Genomic DNA, 8,651 nt, shown 5'->3' with positions numbered 1-8,651 from the left:
TCTAGGCGTGAGTGTCCCATTATATGCTCAAATCAAGATATTGATAATAACGCAATGCATAAAAAAATATATATATAAATATAAAATTCAAGAGGGCAACGCCCAAATTTCACATACGTCCGACATCCAAATTTGAAGGCCGACATCCAAATTTGAGTTATGTATGATCCGTCACCCAATTTGAATTTGACATATAAATAAATAGTGATAATATGTTATTATTCGGATAAGACCATGACAATCTGTTTACTCAATCTCACGACAAACACATAGCCGCCCCTTTGAGCAGTTGCAGCAGACCCCGCGTTGGGCGTTTCATCATTGTGGTTTGTTATCTGGTTGTGTTGTGTTGTTTGTAATTAATTATATAGAAAAATGAATCCTGGAAGGTCAGGGAGTAGGTTTTCTGTGGGTTCTGGTTCAGGAAATCGAATTGATGCGTTGGGTCGATGTCTGTCATCGGTTTTGCGGCATAGGGCGGTTGAACTGAAATTGAACATTCGAAGTGATGGATACGTGGCCCTCAAAGATTTACTCAAACTGAAAATGACAACTCGTGCAGGAATTCCTCTTCACTCTCACACTGTTGATGATTTCATAGAGGTAGTTAGGAGGGATAACAAGCAACGCTTTAGTTTGCTGAATGAAAATAACGAGTTTTTCATTAGAGTAAATCAAGGGCATAGCATGCAGGGTATAAATTCAGAGGAATTGCTAAAACCCATACGGTCGGTTGAAGAAGTTCCGGTGTGTGTACACGGTACTTATTTGAAAAACCTGGACTCAATTAAGAAGAATGGGCTTAAGCGTATGCAAAGAAACCATGTCCACTTTGCACGAGGTTTACCAGCAGACAATGGTGTAATTAGTGGAATACGCAGTGATTGAAGTGATGATATATTTAGATGTAGGAAAGGCTTTAGCAGATGGAATGAAGTTTTTGTTTCTGAAAACGGAGTGATTTTGACGGAGGGCTTCGACGGTGTCGTGCCACCTGAATTCTTTGCCAAAATACAGAGAGTTGAACCAAAGAGAAACGGAAGGAACTAAATTATGTTAAAGATACGCACATAAAAAAAGCAGCTTCATGGTTAAAGATATTCATATACAATTGTGATTTTATAGACTTCTTTTAACTATTGCTTGTGAATATATAAATTCAAGATTGTATTGGGATATGTGCAAACTGCTGACCATCCAAAGTTCCTCATGGTTGGCTATTAATATATTATAAATTTAAATAGATATAATAATATGGAATATGAGAGGATAACATAATTTAGAGGAAACACTCTTAGAAAGGAGAATCATGCTCATGCATCTAGTCAGGTTGAAGATGGATTGATATCCTCATTAATGTTAACAGTTAGTTTTTCTGCATTTTCTTTTAAATCCTTAGAAATGCCTAGGTCCTTACCTTGGTTGCCCCTTCTTATTTAAGTTTATTTTTATTTTTTTACTCTTCCCTAGTCCCAAATTCTTTTGTAAAATGTATATAAATGGTTTTGTAATTTTGATTATATAATTACAATTAAAATGAGTTGACTATATAATTCAATTTTGAGTTATATATAATTGTAAAATGTATATAGTTTTATAATTTTAATTATATAACTCAATTTTGAGTTATATTTTGGATATTAATGAGTCAAAACCATTTAATACTTGTAAATCATATAATATTTGTAAATCATATATTGTATTGAAGCTCAAATTATTCATTTCTTAGTCAAATTCACATATATTATCATATTTAATGAGTAAACTAGATCCATAAATGCTCAAAAATATAATAGAAAAAATTAATAATATCAAAATGCTAAAAAAACCACTTATAACAACTTTGCAATTTAAATCATATATTGTATTGAAGCTCAAATTATTCATTTCTTAATCAAATTAGCATATATTATCAAATTTAATGAGTAAACCAGATCCATAAATGCTCAAAAATATAATAGAAAATAGTATCAAAATGCTAAAAAAACCACTTATAACAACTTTGCAATTTAAATTTATATAAAAAATAAAAATTTAGAAAAAAATATATTTAAAAGTGAGAAAGACAGAAGATAACCCTTCATTTCAAATAATTTCTTGCCCATTTTTCTTTATACTTTACAATGTCCAAATTAAATCTAAACCATAAAATACTTACATCATTTATTCATTGAATTATCAACTTAAAACCCAAGGTGCATTTATTACATTGAATTATCAGCTTAAAACCCAAGGTGCTATGAATGGACCTAGGACGAAACATAAGGAAATTTTAGTTTAGTTCCCAACTAAACATAAGGAAATTTTAGTTTAGTCTGAACCAAACATAAATAAATTTTAGTTTAGTTTAGCATTCTCATAATGATTCAAAGAACTTTCACTAAGCTATTATCATTAACATGAACCAGAAATTCTATTACATTAAATTTTCAATCCAAATTAAATAAAATCCTTTAACCATTTTATTACTTCTAATTTTCAACAGGAATGTCTTTAGGTCCTTTAAATATAATGGTCATATTTCTAAAACAAAAACAATGTATGCTTTTCTAATTCCTTTTTTATGTCATACTAAATTAGAGATGTGTGTCTTGTGTGTGTTTCACTTGTCCAATAACTCTTGTTATATGATTCACACTTTAATATGTATGCTTTTAATCTTTTGCATTGTGAATTTACTACTCTAATCTAACAATAGTGTAGGTACTAAAAGAATATGCTGCCAAACCTTTTTCTTCAATTCGGATATCTATTCAAAGTAGTAAGAAACATGTTTATGGGACCCTAACTTGTGTGCATGCATTGAACATAGCACTTGAGGTGTTGAGAAATATAGCTTGAGGGATGAACTTGGATTCATTCCATAATTACAAGACCTCATGTTATATGTGTGGTGTTTCCATATGTATGGTTTTAATATTTTGCATTGTTAAGTTACTACTCATGCATTGAACATAGACTTGAGGTGTTGAGAACTATAGCTTGAGAAAGATCTTCTTGCATAGTTTAGGTGTGAAAGTGAAAAAAGTAATTTGAGACAACTTAAAGTAGCTAATTAGTAAAAGTGGGAAATAATACAGAGGTAATTTTACTTAAATAAATACAAGTGAAAGTTAAATTTCTTATATTTTAGTAATCATAGATATCTAAATGAAATACCCTAGAGATTTTAGAATATGAGTGAGTTAGATTTGTTCTAATCTTAGTCCTACACCTCATTATTGAGATAAAGTGGGTGTTAGGCTTAAGAAGATAAGAAAATAATTTTTGGGAGATTAGTTGCTAACATTTGGGAAATTAGTTGCTAGGATTGAGGAGATTAGATGTCTATCTCAAAGCATAAATAGGATAATATGAGAGAAGTTGATACACACATTTGTGTACACCAAAATGACTCAAGATCAAGAGTAGAGTAGATTCAAAGCAGAAAACCAGAGTAGGGCCAAAGGTAGGGTCATCTCAGTAAGTGCATATCTATTTTAGTGTATACAACATAATTGTTATTTTGAAAATGTGTGGATGCTTCCATGTAAGATTGGAATATTTAAAGGAAAAGTTAATTTGAGGACATAATTATTGGTGTATAATGTTTATGCTTTCAATATTCGTTTTAAGTTATATGTATGATTGTTGCATGTTCAGAAATATTTATTTATGTGATTAAATAAGTTTATATCAGATTTATTTAATTAAAAGAATCACCAGACAATAACCAGTTAGGAAAATAATCAACCGTTCTTGTGGGTTTTCCTCTCAAGACGAGAGGTTTTGGCCCTCGCTGATCACCTACATCTTGTGTCCTCTTATCTCATTGTTATTTATGATTTGGTAGTTGTTTGATGATAAGAACACTAAATAAAACCAAGATAAACAAGAAGATAATTAAGATAAGTAAAAATACATCACAAGCAATTATCAAAGTAAGAGGAATCACATAATCTAGGTTCCCTAGATTTCTCAACATCGTATTAGAGCTAAGGTGACAAGATAAGGAAAGGAAGCTTGTGGAAGTACCATCAAAAGAAATATCAAAGGTCAAGGGAGCAAAAAGAGGACATTGAACCATCAATAAAGGATACATAAGTGACAAGCAATCTAAACAAGTTGAACCATTCATGACATCCCAAAGAGAAAAATATCTCAAAGCCCTAGATCATGTGAGGAACAGTTCTACACGAAGCATTATTGAGAAGCTAACACATTTTTCAATCATCATCACAAAGAATATTTCAAGGATCCTACCTCCACTCAAAGAAGGACTACACATTGTTATGAAACTAGCTCACAAAAAGATAGAAAAGATAGATGAACACCTTATAAATAAGCCTCTTCGAGGGGGCAACCTCCTTTACATTACACAAATGAACATTTCTTGGATGATACAAATGACAAGACCTCCTTTCTATATATAGGAGTCTAAGGGGTCATAATATAATCAGAGCCGACATAACAATAATAATGTAAGGGCACAATAATAACAATAGTGGGCTTCTATGGGGCACAATAATAACAATATGGGGACTACATGGGTACAACAATATAATAAGGGGGTTGTACTAATAATAATAAGGGGTTACACTAGTAGTATAGGGGCCTAACATGCCCCTCTCCTTCAAAAAGTGTTGTGCTCAACGCTTGAGTAGTTCTTGAGGCTTTTGTATAAAATTCTTGTCTTCCCATGTGGAATCTTCAGTAGGTAAGTTCTTCCACTTGATGAGATACTCTAAAATTGATCGATTTCGTAGTTGTTGGGTTCTTGTTTCTATAACTGCTCCAAGTTCCAAACTTTTGAATTGGGATCTTTCGAAACTTTTGAATGAGTGGCCACACTTCTTCGTCCTTCTTCCATTCATCCCTTGCTTCATTTATCCAATCTGGTTGGGTAATAGAAATAGCATAAAACAATTCTTCCACATCCTCATCCTTTCTTGAGAGTGCATCTGCAACAAAAAATTTCTTCCCTTTTCTGTAGATGATGTCAAAGTCATAACCCAACATATTTGTGATCCATTTTTTCTATTCTTCTAAAGATAACATTTGCTCTAAAAAGTATTTAAGGCTATCATGATCCATTAGTACCTTGAAGTGTCTTCCCATTGGGTAAGGTCTCCATTTCTTAAGTGCATGTAGTATTGCCAACATTTCCTTCTCATAGATAGCTTGCTTGAGATGTAGTCGTAAAAATACTCAATCACCTACATCAAAAAAAATTTCACTGCAATGTTGATCTACCTGTTGTTTCGTTCGATTCTGCACCAAAGTGGAGTTATCCTTTAAAAGTTGGAGAACTTGCTGTTGATTCTCGATGTGATCTTTCACTGCTTAAACATTTTTCTTCTTGATATGTCCTTCTATCTTGAGAGTTTGAGGAGTGGTAATTTATTCTAGTGCTTTACAAGATATGGTCAGATTCATTTCTTGATGCTCGATGTGATCTTTCACTTCTTGAACATTTTTCTTCTTGATATGTCATTCTATCTTGATAGTTTTACGAGTGGTAATTCTGGCCAATGCATTACAATATATGGTTGGATTCATTTCTTCTTTCTTGATGTGATCTTTCACTTATCGAACCTTTTTCTTCTTGATATGTCCTTCTATCTTGAGAGTTTGAAGAGTAGTAATTATTTCCAATGCTTTACAAGATGTGGTCGGATTCATTTCTTTTTTCTCCGGGGTTGGTTCCTAGTTTATATACTCTTCTTTTGACGTCTCTTGATCCTTTTCTTCCTCCTCTCCACAATAAATGTAAAATAATTTCTTCTCAATACACTTATGACCTTTAATGTATTTTTTATCACAATTGTAACAAAGCCCTTTTTCTCTTTTTTCTTCCAATTGTTGTGGTGTAACCCTTGTAGGTTGTGGAAGGTTGGGAGAAACAACACTTCCATATTTATAGTTGTGAGGGGTAGACTTCCTTGTTGCCATAATTTTTCTTTCCACTTTGTAACAAAGCCCTTTTCCTCTTTTTTCTTCCAATTGTTGTGGTGTTCCTCTAAATAAGGAGTTGCTCTTTGTATCCTCATAATGTGCTATAATTTCCTCCATGAAAATTGACCACATAACAAGTGGTTTACGAGAACAAAGCCCTTTATACCATAAAAATCAATCTTGTTCTAAATATGAAGATGCAATACATACCTTTTGTCACAGTGGTACACCATGTAGATCAAAATATTTCTCCATGTGTAGTATCCAATTTACCGGTTCCTTGCCATCAAACTTTCTCATCTCGATTTTTCTTGATTTTAGGAGCTCGATCTTGAAACGACTGTAACTCTGTAATTTCAGATCAAGTTCTGAAATTCCTTACTGCGATAGCTCTCTAAGTTCTCTTTCTAACCCCACAAGTCTGATCAGAATTTGATTATCCAAAAAAGAGTTATGCCAAATCTCCCACGCTGAACTGATTATATACTGGTTCTGTAGAGCGAACTTCTACGAAGTGCCACATGTGACAGTTTCAACCTTAGGACCTGAAACTTATACAGTGAAAACTACAGTTCGTCCTATTTCTGTAACTTCTTACAAAATTTCAATCTAATGCACAGAGAGAAAGTTATGATGGTTTTCCCAAGGTCACATGTTTAAGATGTAATTCGAGATTCTGCAAAAACCCTAACTTCCTCACATTATATCTCCGCAAATATAGCGAGACAGGATCTGAAATTTGGAGCCAAGGTTTAGACCCATTTTGTCTCAAATGGGTTTCTTTTTTACCTTCTAAAACTTTGTAGCGAAAGATTTATAGCAACAATTCTACGATGACCTATTTTAGGTGAAATTCTGGAGCTTGCAAAAACCCTAACTTCCTCAGATCATATATCCGAAAATATAGCACAAAAAGATTTGAAATTTGGACGTGAGGTTCAGACCGATTTCTTATCAAATGGGTTTCTTTGTAGATTCTGAAACTTCATAGCAAAAATGTTATAGCGAAAATTCCACGATAACCTGTTTGGGGCAACGAAACCGTAGAATCCACAACTCTCATACCAAATGTTATGAAACCAGATCACAAAAAGATAGAAAAGATAGATGAATGCTTTATAAATAAGCCTCTTAGAGGGGGAAACCTCCTTTACGTTACACAAATGAACATTTCTTGGATGATACAAATGACAAGACCTCCTTTCCATATATAGGAGTCTAAGGGGTCATAATATAATCAGAGATGACATAACAATAATAATGTAAAGGTGCAATAATAACAATAGTGGGCTTCTATGGGGCACAATAATAACAATATGGGTACTACATGGGTACAACGGCATAATAAGGGGGTTGTACTAATAATAATAAGGGGTTACACTAGTAGTATAGGGGCCTAACACACATCGAAGCATCTAGAAGTCTCTACATCCAAGGGAAGAAGGAAGAAACACTTTCATTATCATCAAGGAATCCAGGTAATCTCCCTCTTCTTTATTCAAGGATCAATATCAAATCATACTTGAAGGAATACATTCATCAAGAAGAAATATTATATTATTAACATCATCAATAAAGGCATCAAGATGAATATTTCATCATCTAGGAGTATCTTCACTTGACAAGTAAGTATATTTATATCTATGTTTGAATCTATCAAAATGACTTCATTTTGCAAAGAGAGCAAACAATTGGTTGGGTCATCAAACTTTTTTGCATGGAAGAAGATGACAAATTTGATCCTTAGAGAAAATGAAGTCGTTGGACATGTTAAGGGTTCAATCACTAAACCTCCAAAGTAAGAAGATGAAGCTCTAGATAAGTATATGAAAGGATAAATAAGGGATCAAAGGATACTTATAGAATCCATCAAGGATCCCCTCATATCTTATGTAGCAAATTTGGAGACATCAAAAGAAATCTATGAGAAATTAGTAGAATTATTCTCCATAAGCACCGCTAGAGAAGTCATACCTTTGATGACCGAGCTATATAAGATGAAGGTATTAAAGAAAGAAAGGATATATGCCTCATATCTTATGACGGTGTCAGAAATAAGAAACAAGTTTTGGGGGAAATAATGTCAAATAAAGAAATGACCACTGTCATGCTCAATGCACTACATGATGAATGGGGCAAATTCGTATCAAGCATATATGAAAAGAAGGAAGCCGCCCCATTTAGTGAACTCTAGTCATTGTGTAAGATTGAAGAAACCAGGTTGAAGGAAAAAAGTGACTTAGGACCAAGTGAACAAGTTCAAGCATTCCTTGCATTGGGTAGAAGAAAAGGAAAGTTTGGAAAATTTGGTCCTCAGAAAAAGAAGAAGATTTATATGTCAAAGATCCAATGTTATGGCTGTCAAGAATATGGACATTTCAAGAGAGAGTGTCTGAAACTCATGAGGTACAATAATAATAGGAAAGAAAGAAATGAAGCCCATATCATTGAAGAAGTGGAAGAACCTACGAAGAAAAAATAAAAAATAGAAATCATGGTAGAAATCATTGTAAGCATGATAGGATGCATTATATTAGGAGATTACATCATTATAGAAGCTTGAAAGCATACCTAAAATAGAAGTCTACATGGATGTAGCAGTCATCAAAAAAAGGAAGTAGCTCTTGGTATCCTCATTGAAAGCATAAATAGTATGCATGAAGAAATTCATCTCGCATGGTAAAAAGAAATCATCATACATCATCATCATTAGGAAG

The 8,651-nt window shown here is 33.1% G+C and overlaps 1 pseudogene; it reads left to right on the top strand.

Moving 5' to 3' along the window:
• The first annotated feature begins 375 nt into the window (after positions 1-375).
• LOC149160727 (uncharacterized) lies at positions 376-1,050 on the top strand (annotated as a pseudogene).
• The last annotated feature ends 7,601 nt before the right edge of the window (positions 1,051-8,651 follow it).

The sequence above is a fragment of the Pinus tabuliformis genome, chromosome 5_2, assembly GCF_031772625.1.
Source record: "Pinus tabuliformis cultivar Carrire ecotype Pingquan chromosome 5_2, CPIR1, whole genome shotgun sequence".
NCBI lineage: Eukaryota > Viridiplantae > Streptophyta > Pinopsida > Pinales > Pinaceae > Pinus > Pinus tabuliformis.
The sequence above is the reverse complement of the archived record's forward strand: the minus strand, read 5'-3'. Positions and strand labels throughout refer to the sequence as shown.